This window comes from Petromyzon marinus, unplaced genomic scaffold (assembly GCF_048934315.1).
Source record: "Petromyzon marinus isolate PM22_M1 ecotype Great Lakes invasive population unplaced genomic scaffold, UKy_Petmar_22M1.pri1.0 PM_Scaffold_71, whole genome shotgun sequence".
NCBI classification, from domain to species: domain Eukaryota; kingdom Metazoa; phylum Chordata; class Hyperoartia; order Petromyzontiformes; family Petromyzontidae; genus Petromyzon; species Petromyzon marinus.
The window spans coordinates 29,496-53,095 of NW_027423679.1; the positions used below are offsets into that span (position 1 = coordinate 29,496).

Consider the following 23,600-nt stretch of genomic DNA (forward strand, 5'->3'; position numbering starts at 1 on the left):
AACTTGCAGAGCAGGGTGCACAGAACTCGCAGCGTCTCTCGCACAGTCCGGGTCTCTGCATGCGGAGCAGGAGACGAAGGCGAGGATCACAAATAGTCGAGGGGGCGTGACGGCACCAAGATCTCAACACGAGGACTCACATCCTCACCATGAACCCACATCATCAACGCAGACTCACATCATCACCACTTACTCACAACACGAAACACAAAAATAACAACAACCGACATTCGCCACAAAGTAGCGGTAATGTCACCACGGCGCCTGTGCCGGGCCAGGTGCACTTTTAGGCCACGTCAAGTGCCGAAGGCTGTCAAGACGTCACGGGATAGACCCAGGTTCCAAAGGTTGGCTGAGATGACTGGTAGATACACCAGCTGTATCCCAAACTGTGCCAACTTGCTGAATTTTATCCGCCACTCGTTGTGAGCGTCACTCCTCTGCCCTCAGTTGTTGTTGGAGGGCGACTGCCTCCAACTGCCCAGTAGCATCCTTCACGAGCTTCCTCGTGAAGGATGCTATTTACACCGCTGATACCACTCTTCTGCAAGTCCACTCAGCTCCACATCCTCCCAGACAGCATCAGTGCATATTTTCGACAGCCCATGTCATGCCCATTTAGCCACCTTTATGCGGCCAAAAAAACTGCTTGAATATTCGGGCTACAAGACCCAGCCAACGCAGCCTTGCCTGCCGGAGGAGCTTACTGGTGGGAAAGTGTCCAGATCTTTCAAGGATTTGTGAGCCCCTCACACAATCCAGCCTGTTTAAAGCCATGACGGATCGTAGGAACCACCACTAACACCACCACCAACAACACCAGCACCACCACCAACAAGAATATTACCACCATCAACACCATCACCAAAAACATCACTAACACCACCAACAATACCAACACCACCCCCATCAACAACACCACCCCAATCAACACCACCTCCATCAACACCACCCCCATCAACACCACCATCAACAACACCACCAATACGATCACCAAAACCACCAACACCACCACCATCAACACAACCACCAACAACACCACAATCAATACCACCAACACCACGAACACCACCACGACCACCAAAACCACCACCAACAACACCACCACCAACACCACCACCATCAAAACCACCAACAACACCACCTCCACCACCACCACCAACACCATCAACACCAACAACACCACCATCAACAACACCACCACCAACTCGACTACCAACACCACCAACAGCACCACCAACAACACCACCACCACCAACACAACCACCATCAACACCACCACCATCAACACCACCAACAACACCACTAGCAACAAAGATAAAGATCCCCCTTATAGATGAAATAGACTGTTGGGGCAAGTGCTGTTAGCCAGCAGTACCTATGAAGGCCAGAACGGCACACGAGGGCGTGGGTGGCCAACACAACGCCCGGCCGCCTTTGTCTCCCTAGTGGCGACGTTTACACACCACACCAGGTACTCATTTGAGGCTGAGTCGACCTAGGGGAGGCCCAGGATCGGTTCACATAATCGTCACCGGTGTTGGCCTTGAGCGGGAATCCAACTCGGGGTCACCGGGTTCATAGCGCGGCGCGTTAACCACTACACACACACAGACTCACACACACACAGACTCACACACACACAGACTCACACACACACAGACTCACACACACACACACACAGACTCACACACACACAGACACACACAGACTCACACACACACACAGACTCACACACACACACAGACTCACACACACACACAGACTCACACCACCTCGCCGCTCCTCACCTTCGCCAGATGCTCTCCCCGCCTCTCTAACGGACAAACTGCCAGGAGGAAGCGCGTGGCTCGAGACGAGGGGGCGGTACCATGAGACCACGCCCACTGCGACGTAAACAGCCCTGAGCCCCTCCCCCCACCGGAGCTCCTCCCCCCCATGGCCACACCCCCTCGCCCCACCCCTTTACCCCCCTCACCCCGCCCCTCCCCCCGCTGCTTCTTCCGCTGAGGCCGGGGCGAGTGGAGGCGGCGCTGTGCATTGTGGGTGGCGAGCGGCCGATTTGGATTCCCGCTCACGGCCACCGTCGGTGGCTCGCGAGCTTCTGAAGCGGCGGCTCGCTGGCTGGGCCACCTCTACGTCGACTCAGCCCGAAGAAGGCGAGAAGCTTGCACGGTGTGGACACAGCAGCAGTGGCGGTGGTGCGGGGGAGGGGGAGGCAGAGGAGGCGCCTGGCCCACAGCCGTCACGCGCTAGGCGCCTGCTGAGTTCACGGCCCTGCTGCTGATGATGATGAGGAGAGGCACTGCCAGATTGCGGCTGATGGGATGAGTTAAATTTAGTTTTTTTGTGTCTCTGGAGGGACGGATTTGTTGTCGTGGCAGAAATGGCCTCCACTTGAGGCCGCGATGTGGAGTATTTGGTCTCCTCTTCCACGCTGGGCGTAGCCACACTTTACCCCTCCACACGCGGGCCGTGAGCTCACTGGACTTGCAATGCAGAGGTGCAGGTTCGAGTCCATTTCACACTCAGCCACTCACTCACCCACCCACTCAGCCACCCACTCACTCAGCCACCCACTCACCCACCCACTCACTCAGTCACCCACTCACTCAGCCACCCACTCACTCACCCACTCACTCAGTCACACACTCACTCAGCCACCCACTCACTCAGCCACCCACTCACCCACCCACTCACTCAGCCACCCACTCACCCACTCACTCACTCAGCCACCCACTCACTCAGCCACCCACTCACTCACTCAGCCACCCATCCACTCACTCAGCCACTCACTCACCTACCCACCCACTCACTCAGCCACCCACTCATCAAATCACCCACCCACAGAGGGATAGAGACCCTTCATGCAGTGGTTGTGTAGTATCTGCGTCAATATTTTTGTTTGGTTATGGTGGTGGTCGTGGTGGTGGTCGTGGTGGTGGTCGTGGTGGTGGTCGTGGTGGTGATCGTGGTGGCGGTCGTGGTGGTGGTTGTGGTGGTTATGGTGGTGGTTGTTGTGGTTATGATGGTGGTGGTTGTGGTGGTTGTTGTGGTGGTTGTGATTATAATTGTGGCTTTAGTTTTGGTTGTATAGGTGGTTGTAGTGGTGGTTGAGGTTACAGTTGTGGTGTAGGTGGTTATGTTGGTTTGTTATGGTAATTGTGGCTCTGGTTGTGGTGGTTTTGGTTGTGGTTATAATTGTGGTTGTGTAGGTTGTGGTTATATGTGCGGTTGTGGTGTTTGTGGTTATATTTGTTATAATTGTGTAGGTGGTGGTTGTAATGGTCATAGTTGTGGTGTAGGTGGTTATGATGGTTGTTATGGTAGTTGTATATATTTTGAACTTCTATCACACCCTACCCAGCCAACCGTGCTAATTGGAGGTGTGGTTTTAGTTGTGGTTATTTTATGGTTGTTTTGGTTATAGTTGTGGTGGTGATTGTGGTTGCTGTAGGTGCTGGGATGAAGGATCCGTTCTGGTTCCTCTGCCCATGCGACTCCAACAGCGATGGCTCCAGCCAGCACTGCCGCCCCTGTGCCGCGTTGGTCACATGACCTTGCCTCCCAGCATACCTTGCAGTCGTCGTTGATTCTGGACCATCTTTACCTCCTGCATCTCTAGAGGAGCTCTCGCTTCCTCCACGCACTCGCCTCCTACCTCTGCTTTCTCTCCCCGTGTCTCCCTCCTCTCTCTCCCTGTGTCTCCATCCCGCTCTTATATCTGGGTGGTCCAGGTTCAGGGGTCAGGAGTTTACTGGCTGCACTCCAACCTTTGACCTTGGCTGTCACTCGAGTGGATTTGTCGCACAGCAGTCAACCCATAGCATCAGGATCTGTCCCGTGACCTCCTCCTGCGCCTAGCCTGGAACAGCAGTCAACCTGTGGCACCCGGATCTGTCCTGTGACCTCCTCCTGCACCTAGCCTGGTACAGCAGTCAACCCATGGCACCTGGGTCTGTCCCGTGTACTCCTCCTGCATCTAGCCTGGTACAGCAGTCAACCCATGGCACCTGGTTTGTTGTGATATTACCGCCACGTAGTGGCGAATGGTGGCCATTGTTGTGAGTTGGTGGGCTTTTGTGTAAGTAATGGTGATTGAGTGTGTGACTATCATGTCGTGTGTGCGAGTTGGATAGTAATGGTGTGTTTATGAGGGTAAGTGTGTGTGGGTGTGTGAGAATCGTGGTGAGGATGTGAGTGATGGTATGTGACAGTGTGAGTTTGATGGTGATTGTATCATGGTGAGTGCAAGCAATACTGTGAGTTTGACTTATTTGCCCCCCCACCCTTTACCCACTACCCACTCTTCCTTCCTCTCTCCCCCCACTCTCCCCTACCCCCTCTACCTCCCTCTCTTTCCCTGCCTCTCTATCCCTCTCCTTTCTCCCGTAACTACCTCGCCTGTTTTACAGGAGGTCGTGGGTCGATCCCTACCCTCACGCCTGCTATATATTTAAGTTTGCATGTCTCTCTCTCCCTGTGGTCGCGTTCAGAGTGTTAGGTTTCTATAATGTCGACGTGATGATAAGCCACTTCGTTGACCGATAATTTTTGGCCTTTTCTATTCTGAAGAAGAGCTGTGTAGCTCGGTGGGCCTCACCTGGTAAAATATAAATAGTTTAGTTTCCTCTCTTCCTCCTCCCTTCCTCCCTCTCCACACCCCCTACCCCCCAGCACAACAACAAGAAGCAGGAGAAGGAAGGTTCGTCTCCCAAGCCGAGCGCTTCTGGGTCCACCTTCATGATCCTCCCTCTGCCCCAGGGTGGAAAGATCCCCTCGCACAGGGTTACGGTATCCAACCCACATACACACAGGGTTACGGTACCCCACCCACATACACACAGGGGTACGGTGTCCCCGCCACACATACGCACAGGGGTACGCCCCCTACTCACATGCCAGGCTATGTGCACCACACAGAGACCCAAAGACTCGCACATAGATCCATAGACTCACACAGACCCATAGACTTACACAGAAACCAATTAACTCAAACAAAGACCCGTCGAAACACCGACAATATACTTGCACAAAGACCCATAGACTCACACAGACTCATCCACTCGTGCACCCATCCATTCAACGACTCACAGGCTTACTCGCTCACCCAATCCCTCACCTACTCACTCAGCCACTCACTCAAGAACTCGCTCACCCATTTACCCACCCACTTGCTCACCCACTTGTGCATCCACTCACAGAATCACTCATAAACTCACCCACTCACACGCTCAGAAACTGACTCACAATATAATTCACCCACTCGTGCACTCACTCGCCCACTTCCCCATGTGCGCACAGATTCACCCACTTACTTACTCACTCACAGACTCCCTCTCTGATAGACTCACTCACAGACTCAATCGCTCACAGACTCACTCAGAAGCTCTCATCCACTAACTTATTCAGAAACTCACTCAACCACCGACCCACTTACTTAAAAACTACCTCACTTATCCGCACCCACTCACTGACCTACTTACTCATTCACTCGCTCAGCCACTCACTGACCAACTCGCTCACTTGCAGACTCACTCACTCATCCACTCACTCCGAAACTCATTCCTCCACCCACCGACTCACTCGCAACCATTAACTCATCCACTCAATCATTTCACCCATTCACTCATCTACTCACTCAACTACTCACTCATTCAACAACCCACTCACTCACCCATTCACTTGGAGACTCTCACCCACTCACTCACCTGCTCGCCCAGTCTATCAGCCACTCATTCAGAAACTCACTCACCTACGCACTCACCCACACAATCGATCAACAACTCGCATTCTCAATCAAGCACCCACCCACACACTCACTCACCCACTCACTCACCCACTCACTTATCCACTCTTCCATTCACTTAAGAACCACTCCCTCAACCACCAACTCAGAATGTCACTCCTCCACTCACCCATTTACTCCCCCACTCGCTCACCCACTCATTCAACAACTTTCTAACTCGTAAACTCACTTGCTCATCCACTCACTCATCCATTCACTCATCCATTCGCTCATCCAATCTCTCACCCACTCGCTCACCCACTCGCTCATCCACTCACTCACAGACTGACTCAGAAACTCACTCACCCAATCATTCACCCACTGACTCACTCACACATTCGCTCAACCATTCACTCACAGAGTCACTCAGACTCACTCGCTCACAGAAGCAGGAAGAAGCTCACTCACCCACTAACCTATTCAGAAACTCACTCAACCACCAAACCACCTACTCAAAAACTCCTTTACTCATCCGCACTCACTCACTAACCTATCTACTCATTTACTCAATCAGCCACTCACTGACCAATGCTTACTCACTAACTCGCTCACTCATGCACTCAGAAAATCACTCATCCACTCAGAAACTTCGACAACCACCGACCCACTCGCTGAAAAACTCACTCATCTACTCTCTCGCTCACTTTCTTATTGACTCACCCACTCCCTCACCAATTCACTCGTTTCCCCACTCATTCCTTCAGTAACTCACTCAATCAGCAACTCGGTCAATTATTATCTAATTCAATCACTCACCCATTCACTCGGAGACTCACTCGCTCACTCATCCTCCACTCACTCACCCACTAACCCACTCAGAAACTCACTCGGCTACTCACTCACCACTCATTCACCCACTCATCCATTCATTAAATAAATCACCCACTCGCCCACTTTCTCAGCCACTCAATCAGAAACTCATTCACCTACTCACCCACACACTCACTCACCCACTTACCTATCCACTCTTCCACTCATTCAAGCACCCACTCCCTTAACCACGAACTCAGAATATCACTCACCCACTCACCCTCCCAATGATTTCATCACTCACTCACTCCATCAGTCACTCACCCACTCACTCATCCACTCAATCAATAACCTGCTCATTCACTTACTCACTCACTAACGCGCTCATCTACTTGCTCAATTAGTCACTCACTCACCCACTTTTTCACATTTATTTCTTTCCGTCACTTCCTCATTCAGCTACTTCGCCAATGATTAACTTATTCATTCACTCAATCACGTATCCACTCACTCACCCACCTACTCGCCCATCCACCCAATCACTCAGAAACTCACTCACCCATTCAATTAGCCACTCACTCACTAATTCACTCAGAAATGCACTCACCCACCCACTCATTTATCAAATAATCCACTCTCTCACCTACTCACCCACTCACACACAAATGTACACACTCACTAACCCTGTCCCTCACCTACTCACTCACCTACTCACTCATCCACTCGCTCAACCACTCACAGATTCACTCACAGACTCTCTCATCCACCAATTCTCACTTGGTCACCCACTCATCTACTCAATAATTCACCCACCCACAAACGCACACACAAAAACACCCACAAAGATAAAGATCCCCCGTATAGCCATAACAGACCGTTGGGGCAAATGCTGTTAGCAAGCACCTATGAAAGCCAGCATGGAACACGAGGGGGTGGGTGGCCAGCAACAGGCACGGCCAACTTCGTCTCCCTAGTGGTGAGGTGTGTGCACATCACCACTAGGGAGATGAAGTTGGCCGTAGGTCAACACAGCCTCAAATGAGTGCCTGGTGATGTGCACACACCTCACCAGACACTCATTTGAGGCTGTGTTGACCTACGGGATACCTGGTTCAGATAATCGTCACCAGTGTTGACCATTAGAGGGAATCAAACCTGGGTCGCCAAGTTCGTAGCGCAGCACACTAATCGCTATACTACACACTCACTCTCACAAGCTCACTCTCACAAGCTCACTCACTCTCACAAACTCACTCACTCTCACAATCTCAATCACACTCTCACAAGCTCACTCACTCTCACAAGCTCTCTCTCACAAACTCACTCACTCCCACATGGTCACTCACAAGCTCACTCACACTCACAGGCTTACACTCACAAACTCACTCTCACAAGCTCACTCACTCTCACAAACTCACTCACTCCCACATGCTCACTCACTCTCACAAACTCACTCGCTCTCATAAGCTCACTCGCTCTCACAAACTCACTCGTTCTCACAAACTCACTCGCTCTCATAAGCTCACTTACTCTCACAAGCTCACTCTCTCTCACAAGCTCACTCGCTCTCAAAAACTCACTCTCACAAGCTCACTTACTCTCACAAGCTCACTCACTCTCACAAACTCACTCACCCTCACAAACTCACTCACTCTCACAAGCTCACTCACTCTCACAAACTCACTTTCACAAACTCACCCTCGCACAAACTCACTCACTCTCACAAACTCACCCTCGCACAAACTTATTCTGACTCACTCTCACACAAAGACAAATACATTCCCTGTTTGAGATTCCCTTTTAGCCTGAAGAGACTGTTGGGGAATGTGCTGTTAGCGAGCACCTATTGAGACCGAATCAGCACACTCGGGAGTGGGTGGCTTTAGAGTTCAGTGTTACTCACTGGGGCTTCCATAGAGTTCGGTGTTAATCATTGGGTCTCCCATAAAGTTCAGTGTTAATCACTGGGACTTCCTTAGAGTTCAGTGTTACTCATTGGGGCTCCAATAGGGTTAAGTGTTAATCACTGGATCTCCCATAGGGTTCAGTGTTGCTCACAGGGTCTCCCATAGGGTTGCATGTTAATCAATGGGTCTCCCATAGGGATCGTGTTACTCACTGGGTCTCCCATAGAGTTCAGTGTTACTCACTGGGTCTCCCATAGGGTTGAGTGTTAATTACTGGGGCTCCCATAGGGTTCAGTATTAATCACTGGGTCTCCCATCGGGTTCAGTGTTACTCACTGGGTCTCCCATATAATTCAGTGTTAATTACTGGGTCTCCCATAGGGTTCAGTATCAATCACTGGGTCTCCCATATGGTTGAGTGTTACTCACTGGGTCTCCCATAGGGTTCAGTGTTACTCACTGGGCATTCCATAGGGTTGAGTGTTACTGGGTCTCCCATAGGGTTCATTGTTATTTACTGGGTCTCCCATAGGGTTGAGTGTTAATCACTAGGGCTCCCATAGAGTTCAGTTTTAATCACTGTGTCTCCCATAGAGTTCAGTGTTAATCACTGGGGCTCACATAGGGTTCAGTGTTAATCGTTGGGTCTCCCATAGGGTTCGTGTTAATCATAGACCCATAGATTCCTAAAACCCTAACTCTATAAACACCTAAGCCTCTATACCCCTAACCCTCTAAACCTATAACCCTCTAAACCCCTATACTCGAAAACCATAACCCTCTAATCCCCTTCACCCTTAACACCCTAACTTTCTAATCCCCTTAACCCTTAAACCCCTCACCCTCTAAACTCCTCACCCTCTAAACCCCTATGCCTCTAACCCCCTAACCCTCTGAACCCAAAACCCTAACTCTTTGAGCCCCTAACTTTCTAAACCCTTAAAAACCAAACCCTCTAAAACCCTAACCCTCGAAACCTATATCCTTCTAAAGCGTAACCTTCAGAACCCTTAACCCTGTAAACCTCGAAACCTTAACATTCTACAACCCTAATCCCTAGCCTAAATCCGAACCCATCTAACCCCAACCATCTCAAAATCTAACTAACCCCTAACCCTCTAAACACCTAAGCTTCTAAACCCCAACCTTTTAAACCTCTAACCCTCTAAAAATCCTAAAACCCAAACCCTCTAAACACCTAACTCTCTAATCTCCTAACCGTTTAAACCCCTATACCCCTACAACCCAAACCCTAAAAAACCCCTAACCCTCAAACCTTTATTACACTAAACCCATAACTCTCTAAACCCCCAACTCTCCAATCCCATGTTTTTTTTTTGCGGTAAGATCGTGTAAATATAAATGTCTTAAAACCCGTCACCACCCGACATAGCCAATTAATAAAGTGCCAATTAGTTTCTACTTTGGCACATCGGTGTGTTGGAGACTAACCCAAATAAACCTTTATTATGCATAACGCCTCAACCCCATAACTCCCCCTGCGCCACCCCCCATGTCCCCCCTCACCCCCACACCCCCCTCACCCCCCACACCCACCACACCCCCCTCGCCTCCCCCCGCTGATACTTCCGCTGAGGCCGGGGCGAGTGGAGGCGGTGCTGTGCATTGTGGGTGGCGAGAGGCTGATTTGGATTCCCTCTCACGGTCACCGTCGGTGGCTCGCGAGCTTCTGAAGTGGTGGCTCGTTGGCTGGGCCTCCTCTACGTCGACTCAGCCAGAAGAAGGTGTGAACCAAGCGCAGTGTGGACACATCAGCAGTGGCGGTGGTGGGGGGGGGAGACAAAGGAGGCATCTGGCCCACAGGTGCCTCCTTTGTCTCACTCCCCCCGTGTCTCCCTTCTCTCTCTCCCCGTGTCTCCCTCACCTCTCTCCCCGTGTCTCCCTCCTCTCTCTCCCCGTGTCTCCCTCCTCTCTCTCCCCGTGTCTCCCTCCTCTCTCCCCATGTATCCTTCCTCTCTCTCCCCGTGTCTCCATCCTCTCTCTCCCCGTGTCTCCATCCTCTCTCTCCCCGTGTCTCCCTCCCCTCTCTCTCCCCGTGTCTCCATCCTCTCTCTCCCCGTGTCTCCCTCCCATCTCTCTTACGTGTTTCCCTCCTCTCTCTCCCCATGTCTCCCTCCTCTCTCTCCCCGTGTCTCCCTCCTCTCTCTCCCCGTGTCTCCCTCCTCTCTCTCCCCGTGTCTCCCTCCTCTCTCTCCCCGTGTCTCCCTCCTCTCTCTCCCCGTGTCTCCCTCCTCTATCTCCCCGTGTCTCCCTCCTCTCTCTCCCCGTGTCTCCCTCCCCTCTCTTACGTGTCTCCCTCCCCTCTCTCTTACGTGTCTCCCTCCTCTCTCTCCCCATGTCGCCATGTCCCCTTCTCTCTAGGTGGTGCAGGTTCAGGAGTTTTCTGGCTGCACTCTGACCTTTGGCCTTGGCTGTCGCCCAAGTGGGATTGTCGCACAGCAGTCAACCCATAGCATCAGTATCTGTCCCATGACCTCCTCTTGCACCTAGCCTGGCACAGCAGTCAACCCATGGCACCTGGCTCTGTTCCGTGACCTCCTCCTGCACCTAGCCTGGCACAGCAATCATCCCATGGCACCTGGGTTGTTGTGATGACATCACCGTCATGTAGTGGCGAATTACGGCTGTTGTCATTGTGAGTTTGTAGGCTTGTGAGTAATGGTGCATGTGTGACTTTCATGACGTGTGTTAGAGTAGGATGGTAGGGGTGTGTTTTTGAGGGTGAGTGTGTGAGTGTGTGAGTGTGTGAGTATCATGGTGAGTGTGAGGGTATGTGAGTATCATGGTGAGTGTGTAGGTGTGTGAGTATCATGGTGAGTGACCTGGTCAAGGCCTATGATACCATCAGTAGGCCTGGGCTCTGGGTCGTTCTTCGTGCTTTTGGAGTACCTGACCCTCTGCTCACGATTATTAAGGACCTTCATGATGGTGAGCGGGCCCGGGTAAAACTACGTGGCCGGGAGACAGAGCCATTCCCTGTACACCTTGGTGTGCGACAGGGGTGTCCTCTGGCTCCCACATTATTTAACATCTATTTTGACCACGTAGTTCGTGAAGCCTTCAATAGCTGTACCGGGGGAATCTCCATATGGTACAGATATAATGGGAGGCTGATCGATGCCCGGGTGCGGTCAAGGGATGGCTCCCTATTGCTCAACCACGTTATGTATGCTGATGATTTGGTAATAGCTGCTCAGTCAGAGGAGGAGTTGGAGACGCTGCTGCTGAGACTGGAGCATGCCACTAAGAGGTGGGGCCTTACCATCAGCCCCACCAAAACTAAGCACCTGCCTGGGTATTTTGTACCATCGGACACTCCACCCCCACAACTCATGATCGGTGATGGGGCAGTTGTGGAGAGAGTGGAGAGTTTCCCATACCTGGGCAGTGTGCTTATGACTGGCTCCAGTTTAACAGCAGAGGTCTCACTCCGAATCAGTCGAGCGGCAATATCTTTTCATCGGTTGTGTAACGCTGTGTGGAAGCTACCTGGTCTGTCGCTCCGCACTAAGCTTCAGGTCTTCTCGGCCACGGTCATTCCCTCCCTTCTCTACGCTTGCGAAACGTGGACCCCCCTAATGGAACATCTTCGCCGGTTAGAAACATTTAGGCTGGCCTGCCTACGATCCATCCTGGGTTTAACCAGACTGGATTGTGTGAGGAGCTCACAAATCCTTGAAAGATCTGGGCAAGGTCCCATCGGTGAGCTCCTCCGGCGGGCAAGGCTGCGATGGCTGGGTCATGTAGCCCGCATGCCCAGCCACCGCATGCCGAAACAGCTTTTGTTCGGCCGGATTGAGGGGGCAAAGGGGGCGCGGCACGGGCTAGAGAAGAGATGGAGTGATGTGGTACAGGAGGACGTGGAGCTGAGTGGACTTGCCGATGACTGGTAGCAGCGGTGTCAAGATCGGCCTCTGTGGAGGAGGCTCGTGAAGGATGCTACTGGGCAGTTGGAGGTAGTCGCCCTCCAACAACAACGGAGGGCGGAGGAGCGACGCTCACAACAACGAGCGGAGCGCCGGGTGGCTAAAGCACAGCAGGTTGGCACAGTTGGGGGCACAGGTGGTGCATCAGCCAGTCATCTCAGTCAGTCGATCCGTGGCACCTGGGTCTGCCCCGTGATCTCCTGCCAGCGGGCGTTCGACACTTCACGTGGCCTCAGGGTGCACATAGCCTGGCACAAGCGTCGTGGTGACATCACCACCACTTAGTGGCGAATGGCGGTTGTTGTTGTGTGGGTGTGTAAGTATCATGGTGAGTGTGCGTGTGTGTTAGATGGCTGGCAATGTTGATGGGTGGTGATGATGATGCACGCCTTTTGCTAGAGAATGACACACTGAAACTAATATCACGTAGCTATTTCTGAGTACCCTTCAAGTGCTGTCTGGTCCACATCGTGAAGGGCAGGACTTTCCCACCTGTTCTTTATTTAAGAGCAACGTTGGTCACAACAATGTTGTTTCTTCTTACAGCTGGAATTTATCCTAAGTACATGGAGAACCACATTGCAGCCATGTGATAGTTTATGTTGTGCAGTGAATGATGACCGGGCTGAGACCATTAACTCGCTAGACTTGAGAATATGCTTTGATCACAGGCTGCTGCCTGGATTCAAACCCAGGTACTCCGTGGTGCCAATTCAGTGCTTTGACCACTAGGTCCATGGGCCGCCTCTAAACACCCCCCACGTTAAAGACATAAGCAGCAACCTGTTTAGTGAGCAGCAGCATTCTTTGAATATTTTGCCAAAGCAATTGGGATTGTGGAGCAGTGGCACAGTCCTGCATTTGCTTTCTCTTTAATCCACCAAACGCAACTTGCCGCTTGATTGTTGCGCACCCATTTTCACTGGTTGGTGCACAGAGGCAGGTGGATTTAAGATACTCAATCATTTGTTTCAACTGCTGTGGCAGATGGTGGAGCAGAGGGGCAGTGGGCAGAGGGCCAATGGAGTGGTGGGGTAGTGTAGCTGTGGGGCAGAGAATGGGATTATTTGTGGGGAAGAAGGCGAATCACCTGAATGTTTTCCCACCACCGCTTGTATGTACTCTGAAGAAGAACCATTTCGTAAAACGTCTCTTATTATCTATTTGTCCTTGTACCGCCGCAAACATAGCCGGGACAGCGCACACACGAGCCAAGGCACATTTAACCAACCCAGGCAGCACTCGCAAGAAATGCAACGTTACGTTGTGTCCTCATGGGTTGATTTCACAGAGTTTATAGTCACAACAATAACAACAATGATATTGATCCTAATTCTTAACAGGGTGGCCTTGAGACTTGGCACGTGCAGGTTTTGTTCATTGTCTGCACCAGACCCCTCCAGCTCTCTCACACTGGGTCAGCTGCCCCTTCCACGTCCTAGAAACCATGGCAAGGTCATCCCATGAGGACTGCCCCTAATGAAAACCAGCATGGAAGGGGCCCAGTGTGGGGCCGGCTATGCTTATGGCATAGTCCCGTGTGTATGTGTGATGTGAGGTGTCCTGATAGCAGTCATTCTCCCCTGTAGTCCTGACATCTTCTGCTCAGCTTCATTCCCCAGCTGTGGCCCCAGTGGCACAGTCTCTCTGGGGAACCGTGCGGTGTGTGTGTGTGGCGTGTGTCACGGGGTGGGTGGGTCGTATGGTGATAGCGGTCATTGTTGGCACCGATCCACGACCACCGCCACCATGCCTACTCCTCCATCTCCTCCTCCTTTGTCTCATCCTCCTCCACCTCCTCTTCATCCTCCACCACCATCTTCTCCCCCTTCTCTGTTTTCTCCGTTCTCTCCTCCTCATCCTCCTCATCCTCCTTGTCCTCGGGAGGTGGTAGAGGTGGTGGTGGAAGCAGCGGTGGTGGCGGAGGTGGTGGAGGTGATAGCGGTGGAGGTGATAGCGGTGGTAGCCGTGGTGACGGTGGTGTTTGCCATGGTGGTGGCTGTGATGGCGGTGGCGGTGGTGGCGGAGGTGGCAGTGGTGGTGGTGGCGGTAGTGTCAGTTGCAGTGGTAGCGGCAGAGGTGGTGGTTGCTGCGGTGGTGTTGGCGGTGGCGCCACCTCTGTCTTCTCCATCTTCTCTGCCTCCACCACCACCATTGTTTCCGCTTTGTCCGTCGTCTCCATCTCCTCCACCACGACCATCTGTTCATCCTTTGTTGTCTCCTTGCCTTCCGTCTCCGTATTGTCTTTATCCTCTCCCTCCGTGTTCTCCTCCATTGTCACCATCACAATCTCGTCCTCCTTTGCCTTCTCTTCCTCCGATTTCTCCTCCTCTGTCTCTACCTCATCCTCCATCATCTCCTCCACCTCTTCTTTCGACTCCTCCACAACATCTGACTTCACTTCAAAGGCCTGGACAAGTGAGGAGGAGGGCTGCGCTGGCTTAGATCAGTGAAGAGACAAACACGACACCGTTTCACCTTCCTGCTACGGCAGACATCGCCATCTCCCCATCCGTGGGTGGAATGTGTGGTGGATTCATTCGAGCTTAATATAAACAGCAGTAACGACATGGCCAGTGAGTGTGCTTGGTATTGGCGCTGCCATTCTCATGGGGCAAGGCTATCCTTGAGATAGGTGCAGCTGTGTCTCACACAGACTGTTGTAGTTTCACAGTAGTGGGTGGCGTTGCTGTGTAAATTTAGCCGATTCATTTTTAGTGATATTTTATGTGTCATTCTCCCCTTGGACATAGTGGCCTAAGCATTTAAAATTACATCGGTGGAGATCCTGAACATCCGCTGTGACGGAATGGGTGTGTATCTTTGTGGTTAATGCAGCGGCAGTAATAACCAGGGCGGGAAGCAAGATCTGAACTGTAAGTGGTGAGCGATGAGTGTGCGACCCTTTGGCTGCTTCAACCCATCCAAAGATTTCGATAAAATATCCGACAGTGATTTGAGGTCGACAAAGCCGCCTCCTTTGACGTCAAAGGCATCTCAGAGTGCATTGAGCGCGATGAGCCACTCACATTTCGCATCTCAACGCATTTGAAATTGGACACCCCTCCCAGTGGTAGCTGTCTCTGTGCATTCCAAGGCAACTTGGCAGCTGGCCTGGAAACAGTCGTAAGAAGTCTGCCAAAATATCACGGTGTCTACATAAGGGAGAACCCATGGGTACCCCCATTGGTTCTCCCTTATCACCAGTGATAGCCAATGTTTTCATGGAGAAATTTGAATCAGACGCCATCCAGACTTCCACCCTCAGACCTTCCCTGTGGAAGAGATATGTAGACGACACTTTCGTCATTTGGCCACATGGCCTCCCAGCTTTGAACCTCTTCATACACCACATCAATTCCAGACGTTCCGCCATCAAATTCACCATGGAAGTGAAGAAAGATGGCAAGTTGCCGTTCTTGGATGTTCTGTTTGAGAGGAGACCTGATTGCTCATTGGGACATTCTGTCTACAGGAAACCCACCCACACAGATTCCTACTTGAAACCTGATTCCCACCACCACCCGACTCAAAAGAATTCTCTCATCAAAACGTTATACCACAGGGCTCATTGTATTTCGGACCAACACCACCTGGCCAGTGAATTTAAACACGTACATCTGGCCCTCAAGAGAAACGGATACTCTGACCATACCATCCGCCAAGCTGTTTCTCCCTCCATACAGAAACAACCACTTGATACTCCGGTCAAAACCATCACACTACCATATATAGCAGGCGTTACTAAAAAGATCTCCAAAATTCTAAACAAACACAAGATCCTGGTCCGGTTCAATACAGTACACAAAATCCGTGACCTGATCCCATCCGTGAAGGATGTCATTCTTGATTTACAGTACTCCGGGGTTTACAAATTGAGCTGCACTTGTGGTGATTGCTATATCGGGGAGACGAAACAACATGTCTCTGACCGAATTCGCGAGCACAAATCAGATTTGAAACACGGCAGAACGAATTCTGCCGTAGCTGATAATTGTTTCAACGCTGTGGGTGATCACGATATAATTTTCTCCGATACCAAGGTCCTTTGCAAACCGACAGGTTATCATCAGAGATTTGTTCACGAGGCAATTCAGATTTACAAACACAGACACAATTTCAACCGAGAAGATGGTTTCAAATTAAGCAACCATTGGAAAGATGTTCTAAATCGAACCAAACATTAAACTAATTTCAATGGTACAGTATATTTATTTCAAATAGTGGCTCTCCAAACTTCCAAGGTCGTGATTTTTGTTGTTTTATTTTTTACCTACGTGACTTTACCTAATAGAACCAATGAGTATGGATCCTTGCAGGCACGAAAGCTTCAAATCTAAATTTCAATGGTACAGTATATTTATTCTAGTAGTGGTATTCCAAACTCCCAGGGTGGTGTATTATCATCTTGTGCTAATTCCAAGCTTTGTCAGTGGTGCGTTTGATGCTAATTTTCTTTGTCAGGGCGTTTGCTGTTTGCCCCCTCACAGCTTAAAGGGAGGCGACCAGCGCTTGGCTTTCTTCACTCCAACGCTGTCCGCTGGACAGGTTGGTCCCTTCACCTGATGAAGGCCGTGATTTTTGTTGTTTTAATTGTTTACCTACGTGACTTTACCGAATAGAACCAAAGATAATTGAGCAGCGCGCTAACCACTACACTACCACTAAGCTACCACTACACTACCACTACACTACCACTAAGCTACCACTACACTACCACTACACTACCACTACACTACCACTACACTACCAGTACACTACCACTAAACTACCACTACACTACGCATGTCCATACGCACAGCAGTGTAATAGGATAACAGCGTTTTGTGATTATTTTCACAGGTTAAACATAAGAGCGCTAACCACTACACTACCACTAAGCTACCACTACACTACCACTACACTACCACTAAGCTACCACTACACTACCACTACACTACCACTACACTACCACTACACTACCAGTACACTACCACTAAACTACCACTACACTACGCATGTCCATACGCACAGCAGTGTAATAGGATAACAGCGTTTTGTGATTATTTTCACAGGTTAAACATAAGAACACTGAAGGACTTCATGACGATGACAAAAATGCACGCCATTCTAATGCATTCTGCATTCAATTACTACTGATATTGAGAAACTTGGCCTCGTGTTCAGCTTGGCCTCAGGTTCAGTAAATATTGTTTATGTGCGTCAAGTCTTTTTCAAGTCCATACTTCCATTTATTTGCCTTTTGCCGCAACGTACTGGGTCAGATTATCCTGCGCATTTGTAAAATATCTCTCATAATCCCCCCTGGGGATGCAAATCTTCGGTTGTAGACGTCGCCTTTCATGAACGTTGCATTCACTTGTTGATTTCGTAAATGTACAATCCGCATATTAATCAGCGCTCTTAAGCTAATGTGGTCATTATACTTATGCCTATGTGTGCTGTATTGTTTTAGGAATGGCCCATTTTTGTTTTTCATTTTGTAGTGGTGTTTTGTGTTGAGTTCCGTCTCTTGAGTGTTTAAGTTTATTCTAGACTTCGTCACGTTAAGGTGGTGCTTTGTAGTCCTTTGTAGTCCTATTGACGAATATCTTAAATCGAAAAGGACGTCAATTGGAAATGATTAATCGACGTTAACGTGTTTGATTTGAGAATATTTTATAACTGTTGAATTCCTGAAAGTGAAATAATTTTCCTAGTTCCTTAACTGTTTGACCAAGCTAATTAATACAGATTTTGATGCGAGTTTTAACATTAAAATTCTTGCAGATTAATTAAGACCTGATTTGTTTTTAAAGATGACTGATCGTACATTATTGATACCATATTCTTCCTTAAAAAAAAACACGGACGAGTAGACATGCACACGAGTGTGTATCCAAACACGACTATATATACAGCGGTGGGCATTCACTTACGAGTGTGCATATACAGGGGTGTACATACATACAGAGATACAATGCAGTGTACATGCATTGTATCTCTGTGTACATACACAGCAGTGTATGTACACAAGGATTGCGTTCCACTGCGAACACGACCGATTGTACCTACATACATATGCACACAAACGTGTACATACACAGACGAGTGCTCGTCTTGTGGTGTTTCCTATATTATGATTTGTTATACATACACGCAGAAGTACATATATACACACGTGAGTGTACATACACAGCAGTGTACACACGCGCGAGTGTGCATGCACAGCAATATTATCGTTAATATTTTTTTGCAGATGAATACAAATCAGATTTTTTTTAAGTTTTCTGATCGTTCGTTAACTGTACAATGCTTACAACAAACACCTGTACACACACACACGAGTCAAAGTCAAGTGTACATACACAGCAGTGTAAGTACACTCTCTTACAAGCCATACCATTTCGATGATCATTAAAAGTGTATTACAGCAATTGTAAAAAAATTCGTGGACAAATCACCTTGGTTGTTCCGACAAACAATTATCAACACGAGTGTCCATAAATATATTTATAAAACAAGGTCAGCACGGTATAAACTTGCACCTCAAATTCCAGATCACAATTTGAATACTGCATGTTCCTGGTAACGCCTTTGAATTGGCAGCAGTTTGCAGCACATTGCAGGGTGAATATTAGCAAATTAACGCGAATAATGCGGTGAGATGAACATACGTATTCAGGCTTAAGCTCAATGGCCAGATTAGCGAAGCTCTGTTGCTAGATATGCATATTGTAAATTCAAAAAATAACAATGGAATGTAAAGTTCATGAAATGCAAAGTCGAGAACTCCATCTTTCATCATTGCAACATCATTCCAAACGACCCCACCATTGTGTGCTGGTGTCATTGTCTCAATTCTAATAATACCTGTGACTTACGGCTTTCTACACCTTACGCCACGCTCCCACACCCCCTTCATTCGTTTTTTGTTTCTCAGAAGGAGGCACTCCCTGTTGTTTGTCATTCCCCTGCCACGAGTAAAGTTTTGCAAAAACAACCCTCTTCCTTCATTGACGGTGCCGGACGGTAACGCTGTGGTGGATGTGAGCAATTTCCCCCACCACAGTGGCCCACGAGGCCTCTGGACGGGTGCAAGGGGCTGGTAAACCCCTCAATATTGAATGTAATTACCATGAAAACACGTCCAACATATTAAACGTGCTAAATATTGAATACATACACTGGTGTATACACACACACCGAATGTCGTATGTTACAGACTAAAAGGTGACGATTGTTTTTTTTGGCGTTACGTTATTATAAACCATGCTTACAAGCTAAACCATGCAGATGATTATTCAAAGTTTATGACAGAAATTGGAAGCATAACCACCCTCGTTTTCTCGAAGCACCCTGCTCAACAAGAGTGTCCTTAAATATATTTATAAAACACGGTCAGCACAGCATAAACTTGCACTTCTTAGTCCAAATTGAACTCGACATCATTTTGATCCTTCAGACTGTATGTCGCTATTAAATCCTCTAAATCTGCAGAAGTTTACAGAACATTGCGGGCGTGAATATTAGCAAATTAACACGAAGTACAGAATTATTCAGTGAGATGTGCATACTTATTATATTTGAAGGACAATGGCCAGATTAGCGAAGCTATGTTGCTAGGAATGCGGATTGTAAATGTAAAAATTTACAATTGAATGCCAAGGCCATGATAGGCCACGTTGAGAACAACGAATTTGGATGCTAGAGGGGAGTTATAAGGGGCTTAAAATTACACATCAAGATCATTTGGAGAGGAATTTTCCTGAGGATAGACGCTCGACTCCTCGCCCTGCAGACTACCCTTCTGCGAGACCCAGCGTGTTGAGCACGATTGCGTGGCAACTTGTTGGCGACTTTGCTTCGGGAGAGGTCGTGTCGATCTCATCAGGGATATCGATACGCCGTGCATCAACAAGTAAGTTTCTTTGTTAGTGGATAATCTGGTAATCGCGTGTAGTTCCACTTACGAGACATTACTCTGTCTCGGTTAGACGTTATTTAGAATTTGCTTAGAGTTTGCCTTTAATTATCAACAATGGAAAAGATAAACTCTCCACAGTGCCACGCACACACGCGTAAGCAGCCGTTCAATTGCTGTGTGTGGGAAGGCATTTGCACATAAACCACATCTCCACCAGAAAACTCACACGGGCGAGAAACCGTAGAATTGTTCTCCGTTGGAGAGGACGTTTTCACGGTCATCACCCCGAAACAAGCATGAGAAGATCCGCAATGATAGCGAAGTGAAATCAAAAGGTGAAATACAAAGTGCTGCAATGAGTCCTGGAACAAAATTATCTTTCGACCCTATACAGGTGGATCCGGAGAGATGCGTGGATGTAGTGGATGTAATGAGCCCTGACGACAATTCCTCTTTCGACCCCATGCAGGTTGATACTGAGAAATGGCTGCTGGAGTGGCTGGATAATCAAAGTATTGAGTACTTCTGTTAAAGTCCTGGAATGTGCATGTTAGATCAATTAATAAGGCCGTCTTGTTTTAGGATTTGTCCATTCCTGTTATTCATTTTGTGGTGGTGTTTGTGTTGAATTCCGTCTTGTGAGTGTTGAAGTTTATTCTAGACTTCGTCACGTTAAGGTGGTGCTTTGTAGTCCTATCGGATTACTTGTTGATGTGGTGTGATACGCAGTGGTTGTGAGGTGGTTCAATTCCTGATTTTACTCTCGCGGTTAAGTGGTCTTGTTGAGCAAAAGTTGGAGAAAGTCTGTGGTTACAACTTTGCTCAATATTTAAAACATGTTCTTTAATTTTCATCATTGTGTAATGAATTAAATCACTTCAAATAATAGGCTTCAGAGTGTGCGTGGATTGTACGTTCGTTGTTCCTGTGTTTGATGGCTTGGACTTCTAGACGAATGGCTTCAGTCGAAAAGGATGTCAATTGGGGAAATCGACGTTTACGTCTTTGATTTTGAGATTATGTTTTAACTGTTGAATTCCTATTGGGAAATAATTTGCCTAGTTCCTTTCCTGTTTGAGCATGCGTATTAATAAAGATTTCGATACGAGTATTAACGTGCATTTTCTTGCATATTAATCAAGACCTTAATTGTTTTTAACGATGACTAATCGTACGTTATTGCTACCATATCCTTCCTTAAAAAAACACGGACGAGTAGACATACACACACGAGAGTGCATCCAAACACGACTATAAAGCGGTGTGCATGTGTTTCTACGAGTTCTAACGTTAATATACTTGCAGAACAATAAAGACCTGCTATGTTAAAGATGACTGATCGTCCCTTATTGCTACAATGTTCATAGCGAACACGTGTGGAGGCGAGTTTCAGGTGAAGCATCTCCATCACACAAGTTTACCCTTACCTGGTAGCATCGTGGCGGTCCGCTGGTCACACTCACTACGTCACACTCCTTACGTCACACTCACGAGCTGTAGGGGCGGGGCTCTGTCCGCTCAGTGGCGCTGTTTTCATTAATTTAGCACCACGAGCGGGGAGTCTCATCCCTGTAGTTCCCTGTCGTGGTGGCGCATTCATTACCACGTTGCCCCTCAATTCTTTGTACGACACAATAAAAAATAATTTGTTTGTTCCAATTCACAATCATACACGAGTACACATATACACTCCCATGTACACCCATACACGAGTGGACATACACAGCGCTGTAAAAACATACACGAATGTACATACACACCGCTTCATACATACACACACGGGTGCACATGCATACAAGAGTGCGCATACACACACGAGTGTACATACACTGCAGTGGACGTACACCGGGATTGCGTTCTACTACACGAACAAATGTGCGAACAAACGATTGTACATACCTATACACACATTCACGCATGTACATATCCACATAAACGAGTGTAAATAAACACACGAGTGGACATACACAGCAATACAGATTCATGTACATACAAACAGTAGTAGACTTGGATAGCAAGGTTTTGTGATTATTTTCGAAGGTTAAACTGACGATATGAATCTTAGATGCCCCACAACACTGAAGTACGTTATGGTATTGAAAAAAAAGCGTGCCATTCTAATTCATTCTCTGTTTCCACTACAAACGTTTGGAATTATTAACAATATCAAGAATATTGACCTCATGTTTAATGAGTAGTGAAGTTATTCGTTTAGTTGATTTGCATGAAGTCTTTTTCAAGTTCATACTTCAATGTTTTGCCTTTGCTTCGGCACACTGGTTCGGATTATTCTTCCCATTTATGAAGTAGCGCTCCTTATATCCAGCAACATACCTACGCTCATGTGGCCATTGTGCTAAGCCTAAATAGTAATGTGCATTTCACTGCATCATTTTTCGCTTTAGTTTGAATACGAATAAGCATCTCCTTGCATAATCATGTGCATGTTGTTAGTTTGCAAATTTATTTTGGCCAGTAAACTTCTATCAATTCATCGGCCCAAACTGTGAAATACCGTCTAAAATATTACAATGTTTATCGAGATACACTTAAACTAAGAGGTGCATGCTTCATAGCGTGTTGACGTGGTTTTATGAATATATGTAAGGACTCTTGTTGATCACTGTGTGTCTAGACAACGAAGGTGAATTGTTATATTCGATCATTTTAAATGGTTATAATTGCTGTGCTTACCCATTTGGATTGTATAGTTTGTAAGTGTTGTAGATTATTATAACCATTGTCAGCCTATAGCAGAAAGTCTCGTGTGTACTTACACTGTGGTGTATGTACAGTGCTGTGTGTACGTATGTGTGTATATATTGTCTACGCGTTTTCACGGTAAGTGCATTGAATGTTGAGGGGTTAAAAGCCCCTCGCAACAGTCCGGAGACCTCGTGGGCCGCTGTGATGGCTATCAGCCTTCCCTCTAGGCGATTCCTCACATTTACAACAGCTTTACCGTCTGCCACCGCCGATGAAGTATGGGGTTGTTTTTACAGAACTTTACTCGTGGCAGGGGAATGCCAAACAACAGGGAGAGTGGCAGTGGCTCTTCTTCTGAACAAAGCAATATAGGGGGCATGGGACCGTGGCGGTGAGCTGTAGGAAGCTGTATGCCCCAAGCGTCGAGTGGTGGTTGTTCCTGCCTGCACTGAAGGTGAACATCGGTGAGCTGTAGGAAGCTGTATGCCCCAAGCGTGGAATGGTGGTTGTTCATGCCTGCACTGAAGGTGAACATCGGTGTTGGGATGCAGGCAAGGCCGATAAGTCAAGTGCCTTTCGTAATTACCTGTATTAGA

The 23,600-nt window shown here is 48.4% G+C and overlaps 1 long non-coding RNA gene across 1 annotated transcript; it reads left to right on the top strand.

The window, feature by feature from the left end:
* Positions 1-1,997: 1,997 nt before the first annotated feature.
* On the top strand, positions 1,998-21,407 carry LOC116937054 (uncharacterized). Its single transcript, XR_012940845.1, has 5 exons — positions 1,998-2,175; positions 4,678-4,794; positions 10,043-10,190; positions 16,857-16,940; positions 17,447-21,407. It is a non-coding gene; the product is annotated as an uncharacterized LOC116937054 (long non-coding RNA).
* The last annotated feature ends 2,193 nt before the right edge of the window (positions 21,408-23,600 follow it).